We start from the raw sequence: 23,577 nt of genomic DNA on the forward strand, positions 1-23,577 counted from the left end.
CGGCACACGGACGGATTTGCATCGCGGAATGTAGAGCGGACGTCCGCCTCTGGATTTTCGCAGCAAATACCTTTCATAGCATGCTATAGAAAAGTGTTTTTTCCTACACAAGAGAAAGCAATTGTGATTTTCAGCTTACAGAGGAATAAATAAAATCGCAGTATGCTCTATTTTAGTGCGGATTCCGCACAGACAGCGGAAAGTCGTCCGACCCCGCGGCCCTTCCGCAATTACATTGCAGAAAAGTAGTGTGTACCCACGTCATGACCTAGCGATGGCACAGGAAAAGCAGGGATTCGAAGAAAAAAAAAAACAAAAACTGTACATGTCCAACAGCTCGCCATGCAGACCATCCGCAGTACAGAAAAAAAAAAAGAATAATGCGCAGATGCCAGCTGGGCGCAGTGTCTGATTCCTCTGCGGCCTCCCGCATGCAGACTCTGACCTGGTCGTGTGCAGTCAGCCATAGGTAGCAATTTGTAAAGCCATTGAAGAAAATTACAATCATCTTGTGCACAGTATGAAATAGCCGCTAACAGGAAGCTGTGCATCACAACTGAAGTAGATTTAGGCCTCATGTCCACGGGCGGGTCGGGTTCCCCCGGTGGGATCCCTACTACGGGATCCCACCCTGCCCACAGCATGAAGACTGTCTGGACACGTACGGGTCGTTCGACATCTTTTATGTGCATGTGGGCATGACCGTCAGCCTGCACGACCCCTGCACATGCGCAGTGAAGATTTTATTTATTTTTTTAAATCTCCCGCTTTCCCGCAGGACCTGCAGCACACCCAGAGTGACAGTTCCGGGTGTGCCGCAGATCAGACAGCTTCCATTGACTTTAATGAAAACTGTCCCCGCAGCAAAACACAGCATGCGGTGATTTGTTTTCTGGACTGAAGGGTCCGGAAAACAAACCTGCATGGTTTAATTAAGCTGAAGGCGCTCATGAATAGACTATGGGTGGCTTGAACTCCGGATCATCTGCGCAGATACACCACGTGGATCCCGGAAGTCAAAACCTGCCTGGGGACATAAGCCCTTAGTGGTCCAGATCGGGCACCCTTTAAAGCGAATGTGTCAGCTGGAACAAGGTGTACAAACTGCAGGCATCATGTTAAATAGCAGAAGGAGCTGAGCAGATTGATATATAGTTTATGGTGAAAAAATTCTGTATTTTATTCATTTGTATCTCTGCACATCCTAAACTTAACAGTCCAATGGGCGGTCCAATCAGTGATTGGCAGTTCCCCTGATACGCATAGTCATACACAGATAGCGGTCAATCACTGCTAAGCCCACCCATTGGACTGTTCAGCTCAGAATGTGCAGAGATATAAATGAATAAACTACAAGTTCTACTGAATCTTTCCCCATAAAGCTATATATCCGTCTGCTCAGCTCCTCCGGTTCTATAACATCATGCCTGCAGTTTACACAACTTGTTCCAGCAGACAGACTCCCTTTAGAGCATGTGTATAAAGTATTTCATTTTAGCTTTATTAAACGAGAGTAAGCAGAAGATGAGATAGGTTAAGCATGCTTTAAATGTCATAGCACTTTGTTTTCTGAAACCTCCCAGTGGACTGCCATACTAGAGGGACACTTGGGGGGTGTTCACACATGCAGCCAAAACTAGGTGAGGATTGTAAAAGGAGACAAGGACAGATACAACTTTTTTGCATGTGAGAACTCACCCTCAGGTCCTCCTGCAAGGTGTGGGTGCTTTATGTCAGCTGCAATGAATGACTGCTATAGATCCCACAGTACAGCCACTTTCCCAGTCACAGGGCTGCATATAGTGGTTTCAAATAGAAAAACATTTCCAGCTTCCAAGCATAAAAAGTCCAAACTTTATTAAAGCACCCATTTAGAAAAAGGCAGACCTGTTTTAGGCAAACGCCCTGTATCGCAGCATACATTATATGTAGACAGAGCTCGGCATTATATACACGTGTGGAGTGAAGAAAACACGTGATGGACTAAGGCTGGGTTCACACAGGACAGATTTGCCGCGGAAAATATGTGCGGCAAATCTGCCTGCCGCTCCTAAACCCAGGATTAGCCAGCCATGTAGACGAGATTTTGCAAAAGTCACGTCCACACGGTGTGGCAAAGCTGGGCAGAACCGGTAGTGTGGAATTGACAGCCGCAGCATGTCCATTCTTCCTTTTTTTCTCGTTGCAGCTTCACTTTTCTTTATGGGGAGAGAAAGCCGCAACAGAATGCCGGCGGCTAAACTGCTCCGAAACCTGCAACAAAATGCCACGGGTTTTGAAGCTGCAGCTCTCCCACGGAAATCTTACAGCTTTTCCGTGCAGCCAAGCTGCTAGATTTCCAAGGCATTTCCGTCCAGTGGAACACAGCCTAAAAATCCATACTAATTTTTACATGGAAGGAGAAAAAAAAAAAAAAACAAATGCAGGAAATTCTCAATAATAATATATAAAGTTCATATTTAGAGCTCAGCTCCCTTGTTAAAAGTTTCTATGACCAGTTGGTAACTTTCCTGCATTGATGCCTATTTCTGATGGCCAGGCAAAGCTAGCTCCTATTGATAGACCTTAGAACTGTCCCAGGGATTCAAGTAAAGCCCATGAAAAAGCAATCAAGAGGCTCTACAAGAGGCTATAGACTCCTAGGCAGTGACGCCCAATCAAGAGTAATAAGAATAAGAAAATGTATTTATTTAGTACCAACGTATTCCGCAGCACAGAGGAGCTCAGACAATACAACAAGTATATGTAGGAATCAATGGTTGTGTTGTGTGACTGACTGGCTTGGGGTGTGGCACTGCAGACAGCCACCATGAAGAGGAACATGAGCCAGCACCATGACAAGTGACCTGAAAGTACAGTCCCTCACCCGATCACCACCACATATTGGGGGGCATGGAGCAAAAAATTTGCCTTTATACTTTTGGTACAACAGTCCTCCACTTTATGTTACCACCACGCATAACATATCTACAGATATGACACTGGTTTTTGGAAGAAAGCAGTTCTGTTTCCCTAATAATGCACAATTCTTTTTACACATTTGTCTCATATCAACATTTTGTGGCTTGAAATGAGAAAGGCTCTTCCGCAGAACGCCAAAAAGCCTCCATGTAATGAAGATTAGGTTAGTCTTTTTTCTTTGCCCTGAATACCCCAGTTGTGCTTAATATTTAATTTAATTGACATTATTTGTGTAAACATTTCTGGATCTCTGCAGGTCTACAAACTTTGGTTTAATTTTAAACTGGCAATGGGATTTGACATTACTGTAACCTAATGTATATAACCAGTAAAACAGGAAATAGTCATAGTAAATAACACAATTTAGTGAAAGAAAAAAAAAAAGAAGCATTTTTGTAAGGCCTCTTTCACATGGGCGAAACGATATCGGCACATGAAAATCGCAGCAATATCACATCGATGGTCTGTGCAATATCACTGTCTTCTCGAGGAGATATTGCGACTTTGTAGCGCTTTTTTGCCAGGATTTTCTGGGAGCTTAAAATATAAGTCCTACCCCAAAAATAAGCCCTAGCTGCAATAAAAACCCAACACACAAATACATCACCTAATAGGCACTGCTCACTCCGCCGCATCTTCTTTGCAGCTCCCCAGCACGTGTCTTTAGTCTTTTGCCAGCGCTTCCTGGATTGGAGGTTCAAGTTCCCCGCCTCCAGGAAGAGCTGGCTGTGATTGGTTCTTGACTGCCGCGGCTCAACCAATCAGAGCCAGCATGTGATGAACCAATCGCAGCCATTCAATGAATGGCTGTGATCAGTTCTTGAGCGCTACAGATGAAGCATTCACAGCCAGCGCTTCTTGTAGGCGTAGAATTTGAACCTCTGACTGGGAAGCGCTGAGAGAAAACAAGCAATATCAGGACCTGTAGAGAAGATGCGGTGAAGTGAATGCCACCCGTTAGGTGATGTATTTGGTATTTTGTTGTTTTTTTCTATGTACCTAGGGCTTATTTTAGGGCTTTTACAGTAGGATTTCCTACTGTAAAAATTTGCATAACACTGCACGAAATGCAATTTTCGTGCGATGCGAAAGGAAGACTCCATAGAGAAACATGGGCTACAAAATATCGCAAATCGCAATAATGTTTAGCAACCCGTGATTTTTTTTTTCCTCGCAATGTAGCAGCCTACAAATCATCACTAATGTTAAGGAAGGAACCCATTGAAAAGCATGGGCTTCACATTAGTGTGATTTGTAGCACCGTCATATGGCAAGAAAATCGTGCCATTTTCTCGCCCATGTGAAAGAGGCGTAAAGGGTATGTTCATACGTTAAGGAAAATCTTGCTGCAGTTTCCATCCCTTCATTTGAGCGATTGAAGTATGCAGTGTGCAGATGACATTTTGTAAAACCCCATCCACATTGCTTATACTGTAAATGCTATGGCTTTTCTGCAGCGGAAAGCCTACAGCATTGTCAACCCATGTGAACAAAGATGCGGATTCCATCATTATTTACTGCCGTTAAGATAAAGCAATGCTTTTATAGAAAATGGTTTGAATTTTACTCAACGTCCAGCACCATTTTTGAGGAACATTTTAAAGGGAGTCCGTCAGCAGTTTGGACTCTGTAGTGGTCCCCTGGTTGGACTGTGCAGCTGCCAATCTGAGCAGAGAGGAGGAGCTATGGAGCAACTCCAAGCACATCGCACTTTGGATTGAGGGAACACTTTCGGGACTCTTGCGGAAGTGGTATGTGCGGAAGCAGTAATGAAAACAGGGGTCAGAAACGCTATCTTGTCTCCTAAAGGAGAGCACCTAGACGGCGAGTAAGGAGACTCAAAAGGCCACTAATGCTCCTCTGGGTAATATGCAAATAAGGAAGATGGTATGACAACACCATTAGTAAAATGCATGTTTAGAATCCTCTCCACTATTCCTTCCCCAAGCTCTCAAAACTGCTGACCGACTCCCTTTTACCCTTTCCAATCCAATTTGTATCCTGGTTTTCCTAGGGGGCTTACTCTTTTACTGTTATAAAACGGCGCTATCTGCTGGCTAAAGCCAGTACTGCATGAGGTGACACATTGGATAGGCTCCAGCAGCAGAGAGGCTGGAAATATATAGTAAGACAACCCCGACGGACATCTTCCAACATCGGAGCTGTACAGCCTTAAATCATAATGTCTTTAGACGTCAGACAGTGGATTGGAAAGGGTTAAATATGTTCACGGTTTATTATTTAACACGGTATGCTGAGGGATGCCAATAATTATTGAGTTCACTTAATATATCTATATGAAAATATCTACATTTGAATAGTGAGAGCTTCATTAATGGTATTCTGAGCATGAAGGCTATTCAGTTGATTACTTTTAATTTACATTCATTAAAGGTTATTTTAAGGCAGCTCAAAGGTAAAAAGAGTAATTTATTTTAGTTCCCCGAACTACCAGTAGCTGCGACAAAAATGACATTATGGCTTCAACAAGTTTTTGTGCCATTTAATAAGGGTATCTCAGCCTAAAGCGTATCAGTAATTCAAAGCATCACTTTCAATAAAGAGTTTTAATTACATTTAGTTAATATTTTAAAGGACATCATATTGATGCAAATGCTGCAGGGCTAACTGTGATACGTATGGTCTTAACAACTTTCACAAATGGAAGTGTGTAGATTCTGATACAAGGACAGAAGCTGTAAATGAAATTGGAACCTTTATAAAATGCAAGAATAGTGCTGACCACCTTTTAACCCCTTAAAGACATGGCTCTTTTCCCCCCCATTTTTGTTTTTTCCTCCCCCGTTTAAAATATCATAACTTATTAATTCATCGCTGCTATTGTAGGAGGTCTCGTTTTTTGAGGGACGAGTTATATTTTTCAATGACATTCATAAATGCGTTACCGTCACATTTCGAGAGGAGGTCGTTTCAGCTGGCCTTTTTGCCGGCCTACTTTGGGGCGTTGCGCGCTGGTGAGTTCCTAGCGGCGTCAAAGGGGGTATACTACCGGTTACATATTTCAGATGTGTCTGAGCATGGCGACTTCATTAAAGTGTTGTTGCCTAAAACAAAAACTGAAAGAGTGGGAAAGGGGGTGTGGCTTTGCATTTTTCAAAATTCACGTAAGGAGCTTTGCCCAGTGAAGGCTCTCCGAAGATTTTTAGAGATCCGTCCAATTCAGACAGGGTCTTTGCTATGTCATGCGGATGGTTCATCATTATCTTGCTTTCAATTTTTGGGAATTTTAAAAAAATGTTTGGATACAATCAGGTGCAAAAGGTTTCAAGGTCACGTCTCGCAGCTTCTGTAGCTTCGCTGATCTGAAAAGAGTAAGATGCGGGATGAGTGAGAACGCTATTTGGAGATGGGACTCTGGGCGTTTCAAATTATATGTGCGCCCTGAGAACATTGCATTGTGATATTGTTATGTGTCTGTTTTATTTTAGGCATGTAGAGAAAATTAATAGTCTGGATTGTTGGTCACTCTTATTTATTGGGCCCATCGGCGGGCGATGGAGTGGGGTTATATGGGTAACCTGGGTTTGGCTGCTTCTCATTTAGGAATTTTTGGGATTGGTGTACGGGGTTTACAGTGGCCCTCATTAGACAAGAGGGTGAACATACTTCCTAAGTCTCACATCATCATTGTACATCTGGGCGGCAATGATCTGGGTACTAAACGGATGATTGAGCATGTGGCAGACATTCGGATGATTGAGCATGTGGCAGACATTCGGAGACACCTATGGGGTGTCGAGTCTAATTTTTCAGATACGACATTAGTGCTCTCTGAAATCGTGCCTAGATTAGTGTGGTCCTTCCCACGTTTTTTATTCATGGAAAAGATGAGGAAAAAGATTAATAGAGCCTTAGAGAAGTGGGTACCAATTTTAGGTGGTTTTTTGGTACGCCACAGGGAGTTAGGTGTTTTTTTTTTTTTTACAATGATTTTGCAGGGATGATGGAGTTCATTATCAGAACTTTCTCTAGACATCTCTAATATGAATTTACAGGGTATGGTCGAGAGAGCTGCGGCTTTGGTTGGGGGGGGGGGCATGGCTGACAGGGTTGCTGCCCACCTCCTGCGGGTGTTTGAATGTTTTTGAATGTCTTATTAGTAGACTGGAGCTTCTAGGGCAAAGTCTACGCAGTTGGTATATATATTTGATTATTTATTGAAGTTTGGTTTAAACCATTTAAAGAAATAAACGCCGCAGACATTTTAATCCAAAATAAGGTTTAGTGTCGTTCTTTATATTTATAAAAGTGTTTAGAGCATAAGATTCCATGAGATATGTTTTACAACAGCCACATGGACTAGTGGAACCTGTACACTGGAGCTGTTCACTGACTTCTATGGGACAGTGTTCTAGTGTAGAACACTAGTTCTAGACAGGCTCTAATCTGTCCACAGTGCTTGAAGGGGGAGGAAGATAGCTGTGACCATGACCTTTTGTGACTGGTGACTCCTGTGTTATCTACATATAGATGTCACCTTTCACTGTAATCCTTCCTGTGAGGTTAATGACAAGAGCACTAAACAATAATCTCCCCAGAACCAAAAATATGGGTTTATTATTCCATTCCGTGTACAAAGTGTAAACGGCGTGATTCCCAGATTTGTTTTTAATGTATATAGTGACACGGAAAAGTAAAAAAAAAAAATCTTAAAAAATAGTTTTAACATAAACTACTTATTGCAGCTTGTGGTAAGAACTACATGCATATATACTGATAATCCAAGTTCAATCTATGTATTGTAGGCTATGTAAGTATAGCAGAATGACAATTATTTTCTGTCATTGCATAGGAGGAAATGCTAAATATGGAAGTGGTATGACAGCATGTTGTACAGATGGATGGAAAGAATGGGGGAGGTTATGGTTTAAAGCTACAACCCCTCACAAGTAATATGCTGTACAACTTGGAACTAGGTAGAAAGGTCTGTAGCTGAAAGCTCTTGTAAAAGAAGTAAGCAGTTGCTGTTTTCTTTAAATATAACTTCAAAAACGGGAATTTTTCTTACCGATAATTCCCTTTCTTGAAGGCATCATGACAGCATACACCTGGAGGTTGCTCACCTGCTGACCTGCTGGGACAGGAAGAGGCAGAACATAAAAGGCACCTCCCCTCCACCAAACACCAGTGCGTTCCAAATAACCACAGTGACCGTATACTTAACCAGAAGGTGTGTTTTTATTGGCACCACACACCTTAGACAAAGAAATCATAAGCATACACATTACCTCATGTGTTAGACAAACAAGGGTAACCATGTCGGTAGGGGGGGGGGGGGGGGGGGGAGCCCGCATGCTGTCATGATGCCTTCAAGAAAGGGAATTATCGGTAAGAAAAATTCCCATTTTCCCTCCGACATCATGACAGCATACACCTGGAGGAATACCAAATAACTGGCATGGGCTTTTTTAGGGAGGGATTACTGCTTGAAGCACCTTCCTCCCGAAGGTTGCATCCTCACTAGATTTTAATGTCCAGCCTATAAGGTTTAATAAACGTATGACTAGAAGTCCATGTGGCTGCGTTACAAATCTGTTCGATTGAGGCGTGCGCTCTTCCTGCCCAGGAAAATGCCACCGCCCAAGTAGAGTGGGCTTTCAACCCTTCTGGGGGAGGAATGCCCTTGGCCTTGTAAGCCTCCTGGATGGCTCTTCTGAGCCACCTGGCTATTGAATCTCTAGAAGTGGCCTTCCCTTTGGCCTGCCCCTGAAATTGAACGAAAGTTTGTCAGTCTTTCTGCAACTTTCCGTTGCCTCAAGGTTGGCTAATGCAGCTCTTTTAACGTCAAGATTATGGAGCCTCTGCTCCTTTTCGTTTTTAAAATTTAGACAAAGGCTGGAATGACTATTGGCTGGCCTCCGTGGAAGTCTGACAAGACTTTGGGTTGGAGGGAAGGGTCTAAGGAGAATACGATCTCATCGGGAGTGCATAGTCATATATGGGGCCCTTTGCGAAAGGGCCTGGATTTCACCCACGCACATAGCCGACATAACTGCCACAAGGTGGGCTACCTTGTACATCAGCAAGGCGATGGATAGGTTTTTAGGCCTGAAGGACTATAGTCAGATCCCAGTGGGGGCGCCGTAAGCCTTAAAAATGGATGCAGTCTACTTGCCCTTCTAGGAAATTTCCTGATCCCCTTGTGCTCAGCAAGCGCGAGATCAAAGAATGCCCTAAAGCCACTACTTGGGCTTTGAGGGAATTTGGACTCAACCCTTTATCCGGGCCTGCCTGGACGAAATTTAAATTTTTTACGAATGTCTGATTGGATGTCTTGACCCATCCATTCTGAGAATTTTTTCCCGACTTTGGAATAAATCTTTTCCGTCGAGGGCATAAGGCTCTCGCAATTAGTGGAAACCCCGTTAGATGATAGACCCTTTTCTAAGAATTTTACCCGTTCAAGATCCAGGCTGTAAGCCTGAACTTGTGAACCTCCGGGTAAAGGAGAGGACCCTGCAGCAATAGGTCCAGTCTTGGCGGAAGATGGAGAGGCTCTCCTACTGACAGATCTCAGGAGAGGAAACCAAGGTCTTTTGGGCCAATAAGGTGCTACTAAAGTTACTGACAGCCTTTTTCTTAGGAGGAGCAGAATCAGGGGTAAAGGGGGAAAAAGCGTAAGCTAAGTCCCAAACCCAGGGGTGAGAGGGGGCGCCCGTGCCTAAGGCTTGTTTCTCCGAGTCTCGGGAAAAGGGAAGACGGCACTTGGTATTTGCGCTGCACGCAAACAAAACTATTTCGGGTACCCCCTATTTGTCCCGAGTAGGCTAAACACTTCGGGATGGAGTCCCCACTCTCCTGCGTCCACTTTCTTCCTGCTTAGAAAGCCCGCGGCTGAATTCTCGGCTCCTTTTATATGGAAGGCCGACAGTGACGTAGTTGTGAGTTCCGCCCATTGAAGGATCCTCCCCACCAAATGCTGAAGTAGAGTATTCCTTGTGGTACCCTGGTGGTGAATGAGTGGCACTGCCATCATGTTATCGGAGAAGATCCTCACATGCTTCATCCCTAAACGGTTTGCAGGCTACGTCGGGTTTCCCAAACCTCATTACGTTCTCTAACGTTAGATAACCTGGATCTCTCATGAGAGTCCTATGTACCCTGTATATGGCCACCTTCAAAGGTGACCCCTCACCCTCTGGCGCTGACATCCGATATCGCGGGGTCCCCATTGAAAGGTTGTCTGAGGACAACTGCCAGCGGAGTGAGGATCTAGCCCTAGTGGAAATAGAGATTGTCCTGTCAAGTGAGGACTGACTTGTCCCCATTCTGAAGGATAAGTGTCTGGAGATCACCGCTGTGGAACTGGGCCCAGGGAACCACTCCAATGCATGAAGTCATTAGCCCCAGGATCCGCATCGCCTCTTATTGAAACTGTAGATTTTTTTATATAGAGCAGAACATTCTCTAGAATGAGCTGTTTCCTTAGAGGAGGAAGGGACGGACATTGGAGACAAAAATCCAAAATGACTCCCAGGAATTTTTTCCTGGTGTCCGGATCCATGTTGGATTTCAAATCATTAGTGATCCAGCTCAGACCCTTAGATAGCTGAAGCGTGGACCCCAAGTGTGACCTCAGAATAGTGAGGGAATCTGCCACCAGCAGGGAACCATCTACTGAGCTGTGCCCCCTTTCAGATGGGGGACGATGATAATCCTGCGATTGTGCAGAAAGGCTACCATTTCAATCACCCCTTTGGAAAAGATCCGTGGAGCAGAGGAGATTGCAAAGGGAAGGCGCCATTCTCAGCGCAAATTTAGGAACTTTTTGTGAGTTGACATAATTGGGGATGTGATAATACTCATCCTTTACGTCAATCGTAGCCATAACGTTATCCCTACCAATCAGGGGGGTTGGGGTTCTGATAGTCTCCATCGGTGGGAGCCATCTGGTTGGGAGCCAGAAAGAGAGGGGAGTAAAAACCCTTTCCCCCCATTCCCTCTTAGGGATGGGGATAACTGCATTGAGATCCAGTATGATCTGTTCACCCTTAAGTAGAGCCTGCTCTAGGGTTGGTGCCTGGATGACTGCCACGGTGGAACCGGAAGCCCGTACTTGGACCCAGGCCCACACAGTCCCCCGAGGTTAAAATGAATCTATTTGGAGGGCGGGATTCTAGCTCAAATCTTGTACCCCTCCACCACCAGGCCTGCACTTGTGGGATCGATTTCTGTCCTTAGGATCATTTCCCAGCGTGTGGTAGGCACCGTCAGTAGCTATGTTTCTCCAACTAGTGCACAAATGAACTAATCTTCTGCTCACTGGGCATGAAGATGCAGGTTGAGGGACAACAGTAAGAGCCTTACCCCTTCCTCCAGTCTTTCCTTTCCCCACGTACGTTGTAGACGAGGGACATGGAATAAAGGCGCTTTTTGCGGAGTCTGATGACTAGCCGCCCCGCGGGCTCCGAAGCGGACCGTAGAAGCTCACCCAGTCAAACCGCCATAGAGCGAGCCACCAAGGTGGCCGCAATATTAGCTTTATAATGAGACTGGACATGGACCAAGCCTTACGCATGGTCAGGTCTACTTTGTTGTCCATGGAGTCCTTTAAGTGGGACGTATCCTCAGATGGTACCCAGTTCTTTTAGACACCATAGAGATAGCTGTGTCAACATTTGGCGTCTCCTCAAGGATAGCCACTTCATTGTCTGCAAATAAAGGACGCTCCGAAAATTCTTTAGAAATTAACGGAGCTTGATCCACACAATTCCAATCATTAAGGATTAATTGTTTATGTGTGGCGTTTACAGGGAATGTAGATTTACGGTGTGGAAGCAGACTCGCAACATGACGTCCTGCACAGTGCAAGGTTTCTCTGTTAGTGTTTTTTCGAAAACGAGATGATATTTTTTCTCCCCCTGCGACACTTCCCCAAGATCGAATTCTTCCGCCATGTCAGAGTCGGACTCTAACACTGCCGGAGCAGACCTTCTTGTGGCCCCTAAGGGCCCCGGTTGGAGGTCCGAGAGGTAGGACTGTTTCTTCACTGACAACCGACTGGATTTCGGACATGGGGGAAGATTTTTCTTCCTGCAGCATTTTCGCTGAGCAGGAAGCGCATAATGTTTTAGAATAGGAGTCATCAAGTTTTGCTAAGCATACTGGACGCTTTTTACTTCTCCTCCTAGCCTCCCTAGGTTTTTCAGTATCCCTGTCGTACATGACAAGGGAGAGCTCTGTTAGTAAGGGAAGTGTAGTGCAGGTGTCTGTAGGTTGGCCCACAGGACCACTTACAGTTTGGAGATTCTCTGGGTCCTCTTTTGGCCGACATCCTGCACTTGTGGGATCCATTCCTGTCCTTAGAATTGATTCCCAGTGTGAAAAGAAAAAACACCAGCTGACTTCTCCTGGTGCAGGGGCTTTAAATTTTCAATATGGCGCCAAGCCGCGCCAGGCCACGCCCCCTTTGTGTGCTCCGTCGAGGCCACGCCCTCCTGCGGAGCGTCTGGCGTCACACTACAGCCGGGACCCAGAGATGGCGGCCGCCGCCTGATTGACTGCAGCGGTGGTGCCGGAAAGTCCGTCCTTGGACCCAGGCCCACGCAGTCCCCGGTTCACACCCAGATGAGGTACTTCCCACTGGGGCAACCGGGGCTGCCAGAAGATGATATCTTAGAGATGGCGGCCGCCACCTGGTTGACGGCTGCGGTGGTGCCGGAAAGCCCGTCCTTGGACCCAGGCCCACGCAGTCCCCGGTTAGCTCCCAGATGAGGTACTTCCCACTGGGGCAACCAGGGCTGCCAGAAGAGATGCCGCCGCTCATCGGTAAGTCCTGGAACCACCGGCATGGGACAGCATCGCTGGAGCTCTGCCGCTACTGTCCTGGAGGGACAGGAAAAGCACTGGGGTTTGGTGGAGGGGAGGTGCCTTTTATGTTCTGCCTCTTCCTGTCCCATCAGGTCAGCAGGTGAGCAACCTCCAGGTGTATGCTGTCATGATGTCGGAGGGAAAGGATATTAAGGTTGATATCAATGTAAGGTGAATCTTCTGGCTGCCCATTTACTCCGCATTCCCACAATGCAATGAATGGAGAATAACTCCTACACCATGCCCGATTCTAACAGTCATAAAAGCTTCCCTATAAGACTAGTTTCAGACGAGCATATTGTAACACAGATTCGTATTAAGGAAGTGTTACGGATGACATCACAACCGTATGTCATCAGTATTTGCCTTTGTGTGGGTTTTATTTTCTACCAATAGTGATGTGTATTTATCCAATAGAAAAGTAATAGCAATAATGAGGGAGGAAAGCACTACTTAATCTCCATTTAAAGTAGATGTGAGTAGCGGAAGGAACATAAGAAGATATCCAAATATCTTTCAGACTGATTACACAGTGCACTCATTAGTGGCTGCATCTAGAGGGAAGCTTGCCCATAATCTCATAAGGGGGGAGCCCACAAATCAGACAAGTGCTGACAAACAGGCAGAGGTGCAGGCTTCTACATAGAATTTATAAGGTTCAAATTACCCCCCCCCCCCCCAACAAATCAGCGTAATAAAGGTTACAGTGACATAACAAGGTCAAATCAGTTTACACTCCTGTCAACGTTTAAAAGGCACAGCATAGTTCGATTTTTGCACATACGTTTGGATTCCCAATCCTGCCTGTCTTAAAAGTAAGGTTTGACTTAGCCCTGAAGCGCTCTTATTTCTGTGCTTTCATGTCTGTCAACACTTTAGCACCTCCACACATCTTGGCAGTCTCATACCAGAAAGGAAGAATAAAAAAAAACAAAAAAAAAACAAAAACAGCTTGTCATCTAAAACTGGCAATCAAATTTTTGTTAAAGTTGAAATGGCTTTGTGCATACAAATATAAATTTGTGTACATTACCGCGATAAGGCTGGCCATACACAGGCTACCTCTACCAATCTCTGCCATGCACATGCATGCTCGTCCCAGCATGCTTTTTGAATGGGGAAAGAGCTTAAAGGGGTTGTCCCGCGCCGAAACTTTGTTTTTTTTAATAGGCCCCCCGTTCGGCGCGAGACCAACCCAATGCATGTGTTAAAAAAAAAAAAAAAAAAGTTTAGTACTTACCCGAATCCCCGCGCTGCGGTGACTTCTTCCTTACCTTAGCAAGATGGCCGCCAGGATCTTCACCCACGATGCACCGCGGGTCTTCTCCCATGGTGCACCGTGGGCTCTGTGCGGTCCATTGCCGATTCCAGCCTCCTGATTGGCTGGAATCGGCACACGTGACGGGGCGGAGCTACGAGGAGCAGCTCTCCAGCACGAGCGGCCCCATTCACCAGGGAGAAGACCGGACTGCGCAAGAGCGTCTAATCGGGCGATTAGACGCTGAAATTAGACGGCACCATGGAGACGGGGACGCTAGCAACGGAACAGGTAAGTGAATAACTTCTGTATGGCTCATAATTAATGCACGATGTATATTACAAAGTGCATTAATATGGCCATACAGAAGTGTATACCCCCACTTGCTGCCGCGGGACAACCCCTTTAAGGGTCGTTTTACACGGGACGACTGTCCAGAGCTTAAGCATCCAACAGTTGGCCAAAAGAGTATCGCTCCTGTGCTTTCAATCGCTCACCGAATAGAGGCAAAGCGTGCTAGAGGACTGCTTGTTCATAATTCAGTCGTCGGCCGTGTTCACATGGAACAATTACCACTCCGTTTCAAATGATTCTATGATGACCTAAATGATATTGATCCATTTAAATGGGCTCCAAGCCACTGGTAGACCCCTCTGGCAGCTTATCTCCTCGAGAACAAATGAATTAGGCAAGTCAAGTGCCCAATTCTACTCTCCTTCGAAGCTCAACAAAACCATACTCGTGAGATAATCAGCAGGTTTATCCGATATACATCTAATGAGTAAGGCCAATTTAAGCGCAACTCCTCAAATCTTAACGAGCCATCATTACATCCACTATTTGTATTTTCTGTTACAGCCTCATTTTCCATCTTTTTCTCAACTACAATTGCTATGCAAATTAGCTCTCCTCCAGAAGGAAGAAAACACTAGTGTCACCTACAGTTATCCAACCTGTAAGTCAATGTCTGACCTATTAAGGAGCCTTGAAACCTGACCATGGATATTAGCGGAACACTGACCTAAAGAGTAGCTACCTATAGGTGACACTTGACACACTGCTTTTGATGGATCTTGCCAAACAATGCTAGAAATAAATTGGGCCTCATTCATTTTGTTCACACAAGGAGAGAAAAGAAAAAAAAAAGACATGGATGTAAAAAATGGACACAAAGCACGCTGAATGCAAGACAGATACGCACATGGATTAAAACTGGTCCATTTTTCCTCTCATGGGCCAAAATTGGACATGCTCATCTGAATAATCTCCAAGACTCTACACCAGCTGGATCTCTCCCAGGAAAAGGACTACCTTCCAAATGTAACTTGCACTTTTTACTTTCCCTTTGGTCACCATTCCCTCCCTTCTTTGTTCAAAAGCACAGCTATAAACTGCTGGTTAGGGAAATATGGCCACTCTTAAACTTACATATTACTAATCTGAAGGAACTAACTTATCTGTATAATAATTACGGTAAAGTTAAGTCTCCCGTCTCAGTCATGTGGCCTTCACATATATGGTCATACCAGGTCACACCAGTATAGTTGCCAGTAAATGTCATAGCTGTTAAAGGGCCACTCCAGTGATTTTTTTTTTCATTCAGCATGTAGCTAGCCCCCAGTATAGTGAGCTATTGTAACCCTAGTTATTTATTCCTTTCCTTGCCTCTTAATTATAAGCTCCTTGCCTCTTTCGCCTCAGATGGTCATGTGATCTAAATTCTGACCAGCTCAGATTTATTCATGTTTATGCTGTCAGAAGAGAGTCAATTTCACAGTCTTTGTGATGCGGTTACATGGACTACATCACAGAAACTGCCTAAAAGGGGGACACAAGGCACACCTGCTACAGTTACTGATGATCATAGTTATAATAGAGGAGATCACAGCTCATCCTCCTGACTGTAGATTTGTATTATGTAACTTATTTAAGTGAATATAGAAGACAATGATAATTAAACTGTGTCCCAGCAAGCAGAAATGGTATAGCGTTTAGCTAATGCAAGACGGCATTAAGATGAAAGAAACTTTTTACCATCAAGATGATGGCACCTGATAAGTATCAGACAAGAGGCTGCACTGCATAGGAGTGGCTGAAATACATAAGGACCTCCAGAATGTGACAGGCAATCCGGTCAGGGAGCATGGATGGAAAGATGTGTTTGTGCTGGGGTGGCCATTTAAGTCTTAATGCACAAGCATTAAGACACCTACACAGGCAGCAGCGCTAAGACAAGAAAGCATATGCTTTTGGAGCTTAAGCCAGTTTAAAATAATGCCTATGTTGCCTGTATGATTTGGTCTGCCCTTTTGATTTTGCTGAAATGCAATGCGATCCCTGCCCAGTTGTGTTCATTTCCCTGGAGTGCATCCACCCACTTTAATTGTGAGAACCTGATGCAATTCACAGCTGTCAAATGGAATGAATTCCAGTCTGCTCCTTCCACAGCCAGAGAGCTCTTGTGTACTGAGCAATCACATTTCAAATCGTGCACTAGGGATCCCGCTGCAGCTAAACGGAAGCACAGCAGATTGTTTCTACACAGCTACCAGATATATCATATGATTCAGATACATTACAGAGAAGCTCTGGGAAGTAAGGGATGGATGACTCAACGAGCCGATACTGTACTAGCTTTACTTTACAGATACTAGCCTAATAATGTATTACCATGTCATCCTTCCCATGAGGGCAACACATAAGAGAACGTATTCATGAGACTTTCGAGAGCGTACATGTTCAGCAGACACCACTGCAGTAAAGGTATACCTTTGCAAAACTGAAAACTAGAGTGTGGACATTGCCTTAAAATTTGGGTATGTCACAAGAAGGGGGGATAGCCGCTGCCACTAGTGCTCACGGTTTAGAGGAAACAGTCAGGCTAAACTTGCAAGTCCAGGGGCAGCCCAGCAATTAACTCTAAATTATCAGCATCAATGGCACTCACGTAATAGCGCCCTCAGGGCGTGCGTCCAACGTATTACTCACGTATTTTTCACACGCGTACAATACACAGTGCATAGCAAATACGTATGTACAGTGACAAAAATTACCAAAATCCGACAAAGATAAATAATTTGAGATCCATTTCCACCTTCTATGTGACCCTAGATCTGTACAATTCCACTGTGAAATAAACTCATATCATTAAAGGTGGAAAAATAACAAAAACTAAAATGATGTGGCTGAATAAGTGTGAACACCCTCTTATATTTGGCATTTTCTTAGTTACAGTTTTCAGTAAAAGCCATAAAGAGCTTACAGCACATCACAGGGATCTGATTGGTGAAAAGTATCAGTCATTAGAAAGGGACCAAAACATTTCCAAAGCATTACATATACCAAGGAACATAGTGAAGACGGCCTTCAAGTGGATTACATTTGGCACAACCGTGACATTACCAAGAACTGAACGTCCCTCAAAAATTGATGAAAAGACGCACAGCAATATAAAAGGCGCTGCAGGAATTTTAGGCAAGTACTAGGTGTGTAGTGCAAGTGACAACCATCTCCAATATTCTTCATATGTTTGCGCTGGGATGTAGGGTGTCAAGACACAAGACTTTTCTAATAAAGCAAAACATCCAAGCCTGGCTGTGCTTTGCCAGAACCTACATCAAGTCTGCCAAAAGTATGTGGGAGAATGTTATGATCTGATGAGACCAAGGGGGAACTTTTTGGCCATAATTTCATAAGGTATGTATCCTGCAAAGCCAACACTCCACACCATCCGAAAACCACCAGACCCGCAGTGAAGCATGGTGGAGGCAGCATTATGGGGCTGTTTTTCTGCTGCTGGAACTGGGGCTTTAATCAAGATGGAGGGAATTATGAACAGTTCCAAATATCAGCCCATTTTGGCACACAACTTTCAGGCCTCTTCTAAAATGTTGAAAATGAAGAGGAATTTCACCTTTCAGCATGACAATAACCCAAAGCATACCTCCAAATCAACAAAAGAATGACTCTATCAGAAGAAGATCAAGGTTTTGGAATGGCCCAGCCAGAGACCAGACCTGTATCTCATTGAAGATTTGTGGGGTGACCTGAAGAGGGCGCTACACACGAGATGCCCTCGCAATCTGACAGATTCGGTGCCCTTTTGCAAGGAATAATGGGCAGAGATTGCCAAGTCAAGATGAGTCATGCTGATAGACACCGACCCAAAAAGACTGAGAGCTGTCATAAGGCCAAACGGTACATCAACAAACTATTCGTTTTACGGTCTGCATATTTATGCAAGCACATTTTAGCAGGGGGGGGGGGGGTCCCCCCTAAAAGATTTCAGTTTAATTTTAAATGGAATTGTACAGACAACCGGTCACATTGAAGGTGGCAGTAAATCTAAAAATTATTCAGTTTGTCAGATTTGTTTTAATGACAGAAACATGGCGTTTCAACAGGGATGTATAGACCTTTTATATCCACTGTACATGCATATTTGCTGCTTATGTCAAATCCCATAGCCTATAATGGCGCATAAAACGCACCAAAAAAAAAAAAAAAAAAAAAAAAAAAAAAGACATGCTGCATACACACATGAAAAATACACACGCTTGGGGCGTGGCCTGACCGATGGAGGGTTAAGACGTGAGGTGCCTGCGCTCCGTCTTCCCCGCGGCAAATAAAGCCAGAAAAAGAGGCATCCAACCACCTGAAGACTCCCCAAACGCAGCCATGGGAAGGAGAAGAGGGGGAACCAACACTAACAGGTCCAGGGAGGAAGACTCCGGGCCCCTGGACCGTTACATGACCGCCGGCGGCGAGCGCCGCATGACGAGAGAAGAGGGAGCGATCCCAAAAGACCCAGAGGGAGCAGCGGAGGAGAGGGGGAGAAGACGCCGAACAGAAGATGCGGCAGGACAGGACGTAGAAGACGGCTCCCCATCAAGAGGAGAAGATCCCACGAGCCCACAAGGTACAGCGGACCGAGCGGTGGGAACGGAGGAAGGCAAGATGGCGCCGGAAGAATGCGCGCGAACATCCCGCGCGCCGGGTACACAGGCAGTACCGGGGACCCCCCCGGCGGTGACTCCGGACCTCCGCCCACGTCCAGAGATCCACTTACCAGCGGTGGAGAGGAGCCGGGAGCCGACGCCGAAGCCGGGAGAGCGGAGAGCCGCGCCGGAAGTCAGGGTCCGGCGGCCATCTTCCATGACCTCCGAACCGGAAGTGGAGGTGCACAGAGGCCTGCGGGTGCGGAGAGACGCGGCGGGAGCCCGGGAGTCACGGTGGGGGACAGTGAACAGCACAGGCACTGGGGAGGGATCGCACATTAGCCCCCCCATCACCAGAAGGGCCAGCCCAAGACCCCACAGTGCAGGGGGGAGCACAGAAAGGTCACCCTCACCCAGGGACCATACCTGGGAGGGGGGGGAGGAGTGGGCAACCACACCTGGACCCTCACCCATACCCCCTGGAAGGGGAGAGAATAAGGACATGCTAAGTCCCCAGGCCACCACACAAAGCCCAATGAGGCAGCCAGACTCCCCAGCCAGGGGCCCATCAAGGGGGGCAGAAAAGAGCAACAGCCCACCGCAACCAAGCAGGCGCAACATAGACAAGGATAAACACAGCTATGCTAAACTTCCAACTGATGCTAAGAACCCACAAAGCACACAGAAAACAGACACACAGACTCCAATTATGAACCAAGACCAGGCAGAGAAGAGAAATCCCAAACAAACTAAAGAAAACACCACAGATGAATGGGACTGGAAGGAACACCTCAGATCAATCCCCACCAAGGCGGACCTAGACAATCACTTTGCACAGTTCGCTTCCTCACAAAGGACCGCGCTGGAATCCCTGCAGAAAGAAATTCAGCATATGGGTCACCGCCTGCAGGAAACGGAAGAAACACAAGAACAAATGTTTCAATATATAAATGAACACCACGATATTTTAAGCGAACACGCCAACCAAATTGCAGAGCTAGCTACCCAGCTAGACGATATTGAGAACCGTCACAGACGGAATAATATTAGAATCCGAGGTTTAAGTGAAGAAATTGAAAATAAACACCTTGAGAACTGGGCCACCAAATGCTTCGGTGAACTCCTTAGTAGACCCCCGAACGATATAATAGAAATTGACAGGATCCACAGGGCCTTGGGCCCAAAATCCATAGACCCAGGGAAGCCACGAGACGTGATTTGCCGAATCCATTTCTTCAAAGAGAAAGAGGAGATATTGCGCCAGATCAGAAACAATGGACCGATCAAATTCCGGGGTAGAAATCTGCTGTTTCTTCCCGACCTTTCCAGGAAAACGTTACAGCAACGCAGAGCCCTTAGACCATTACTCGCACTCCTAAAAGAGAGGGAGATTCCCTACCGCTGGGGATATCCGTTCCAACTAGTCGCTGGAAGAGGAAGCGAGACAGCCACCTTCAGATCTCTTGGAGACCTCCCTAAATTCCTCACGGTCCTCAAACTGCCAATGGTCACACTTCCGGAATGGCAGAAAATGAGTCACCCCACAACTACCCCACCTAAGGGGCAGTGGCAAGTGGTGGACACTTACCGCAGAAGACCAAGTGAGACCGATAGAGACCAACAACCAAGAGCCCACAGATAAAGTACCCCAAACAGGATACTCCCCGACTAGAGAAAGCAAAGAGGACACGAAACAACCCAAAGGAAAGCAGAGAATCACCGACTCGCTATCCTATGATGGACTCAATCATAAGATAATTTAAAAGACTTCAGCTCGGACCCAAAGACCAAGAGATTCACTACGGGAATAGAAGGTCCTCTAAGAGCAAGGTGTCCCCGACAAAACACGGACATTGTACTCCCGAAATCTACGCTGCGTCGCCTTCCGTGTCTCCGGGACCGGCTGCAGATTCCAACTGACAAAGCGGGGGGGCCCGCCCCTCTCTGCTCTTGACTCGCCCCTCTCATCTATATCTCTGGTGTTTCCCCCTCCCCCCCCCCCCTCTTCTTCTCTTCCCCCCCCTCTTCTATCTTTTATCCTCATGCTACCTAAGTGATTTATAGGATTGGATGCCCTACACAATGTTTTTCAGCCGCCGTGGGGAGGGTGGACGAGGCCCGAACCCAGACCCGACCGGACTCAGTCGCTCCCCCGCTAGGGACCGCAGCAATGCGTTGCTGCAAAGACGTTAGTCGAATGTTGAGAGTTAGTTTAGAACCACACGTTATGCCAGAAATGACCAGATTTCAAAATGTTATAAGTGGATATATGTTCCCCTTATTTTCCCCCTCCCCTTTACCCTCGTGTTTGACCCTTCCTTCCCCCCAATCTAGGTTGTGTCCCGAAAGAAGAAGATCCCAACCAGGGGTACTCGCCGACCCACAATACCACCTCCCCACATGACGGGATGGAGAGAATAAACGTATGCTCCTTTAACACAAAGGGGCTCAACAGTCCTAACAAAAGGAACCAGGTGCTGTATAGGCTCCACAGGAAACGGGTCACGATAGCCATGCTGCAAGAAACACACTTCCCACGTTCTGGAACTCCGGAATGTGGGAAAAACAAATTCTACCCCTTATGGGTTCATGCCACACACCCGGAGAATAAAACCTGTGGAGTCTCCATAGCATTTCACAAATCCATAACACCTGTCATCCTGTCTCAAGAGATAGGAACAGATGGGAGATATATATTTCTTAAGATATCAATCGATAACAGGATCCTCACAATTGCTAACTTTTATTTTCCTAATCAAGGACAGGTGGCTTTTGCCTCCAGAGCTCTTCGGGGACTGGTGGACTTTGCAGAGGGGACCCAGATTATACTGGGAGGCGATTTCAACATGTGTATGGACCCCCGACTAGACTCCTCCACGGGACGCTCGGCACTCACCAGACCAGCCATCCGTAGGGTTCAGAAAACGTTAGCGAGTATGAACCTGATTGACCTGTGGCGCACTCTCCACCCGGGTAAGCGCGATTACAGTTTCCATTCCGTGGCACATAATTCTTATAGTAGAATTGATTACATATTTGTATCACATAGCTTGCTCGACGGGGATCCTCAGTGTTCCTTAGACATAGCTCTATGGTCAGATCACTCCCCAGTGTTTGCATCCATGGGTCCTGGGGGTATAGAAAAGAAGCTACCCACATGGCGCCTTAACGATCATTTGCTTAAAGACACGGCCTGCCTAAACGAAATAAAACAAACAATAGAAAATTTCAAGATAGACCATGCCAACGACCCCACATCCGCCCCGATAAAATGGGAAACTTTGAAATGCGTATTGAGAGGGGTGTTCATTTCTCATGGAGCGAGAATCAAAAAAGACCAGACAGCAAGACTGACCCAGCTAATAAAGGACTTAAATGCTAAGGAAACGTCAAATAAGTCCCAAGCAACCCCGGCCCTACAAACAGAAATATCAGAACTCCGGCACAAAATTTTAGACATCTTGGATCAAAAAGCCCTAGCTAGAAGAGATAAAATCAAAGCCGGCTACTATGAATATGGTGATAAAAGTGGCAGATGGTTGGCTAGAGCGTTACACCCTAGATCGGCCCCTCCACACATACATTCCATCAATTCCTCATCAGGGAAACGAGTCCATTCCCCACAGGAAATAATGGAAGAATTCCGTCTATTTTACTCCACACTGTATAACATCCCCGAAGCACAGAGGGCACCAGACATCCAACATAAACAAAAGATAGAGGAGTACCTAGGGCTCCATGTAACGAGACACCTTTCTACGGAGGAGTCCCAGGCCATGGAGGTAGATTTTGAGGAGGAAGAGCTCACTCGGGTACTGAAAGGAATCAAAAAGGGGAAGAGCCCAGGTCCGGACGGGTTCTCCCCAGGATTCTATAAGGTATGTGGGAGCTTGGTCTCGGACATGATCTTGAGGGCCTTCAACGCGGTGTCTCGAGGCTGCCCCTTCCCTCCACAGGCCCTGCAAGCACACATAGTTTTAATCCCCAAACCGGGAAAAGACCCACTAGCGTGTGGCAACTACCGCCCAATATCGCTCATAAACTGCGACTTAAAAGTCTTCTCCAAACTCATAGCAAACAGGCTGAGCACCCTGATACCCCGACTTATACACGGGGATCAGGTTGGCTTCGTACCGGGAAGGGAGGCAAGAGACAACGCCGTTAGGACCTTGTCCCTGATAGATTGGGCAAAGAGAAGGAAGACACCGCTATGTTTGCTCTCTGTCGACGCAGAAAAAGCGTTTGACAGGGTGAACTGGAGATTCTTAGAGGCGACACTTCAGAAAGTTGGAATGGGACCCAGGACATTAGCTTGGATTATGGCACTATATAGAGGCCCCTCGGCACAGGTCAGGGTCAATGGTAACCTATCTGACCCCTTTGAGATCAAGAACGGTACGCGCCAGGGGTGCCCCCTGTCCCCTACCCTTTATATACTAGTGATGGAAACACTAGCTAATGCCATCAGGAGCAATCCCTCGATTAAAGGAATAAGGGTGGGAGGGGAAGAACACAAAACCTCACTCTTCGCGGACGATCTCCTAATCTACGCGGCTGAACCCCGAATAGGCCTTCCAAACATCATGCAGG

General features: G+C 46.1%; 1 protein-coding gene across 4 annotated transcripts in view; it reads right to left on the reverse strand.

Annotated features, from left to right (window-relative positions):
• PTPRK (protein tyrosine phosphatase receptor type K) overlaps positions 1-23,577 on the reverse strand; it is a 374,180-nt gene that overhangs the window by 204,381 nt on the left and 146,222 nt on the right. The gene's annotated exons all lie outside the window — the stretch shown is intronic.

This window comes from Eleutherodactylus coqui, chromosome 1 (assembly GCF_035609145.1).
Source record: "Eleutherodactylus coqui strain aEleCoq1 chromosome 1, aEleCoq1.hap1, whole genome shotgun sequence".
Taxonomy (NCBI): Eukaryota; Metazoa; Chordata; class Amphibia; order Anura; family Eleutherodactylidae; genus Eleutherodactylus; species Eleutherodactylus coqui.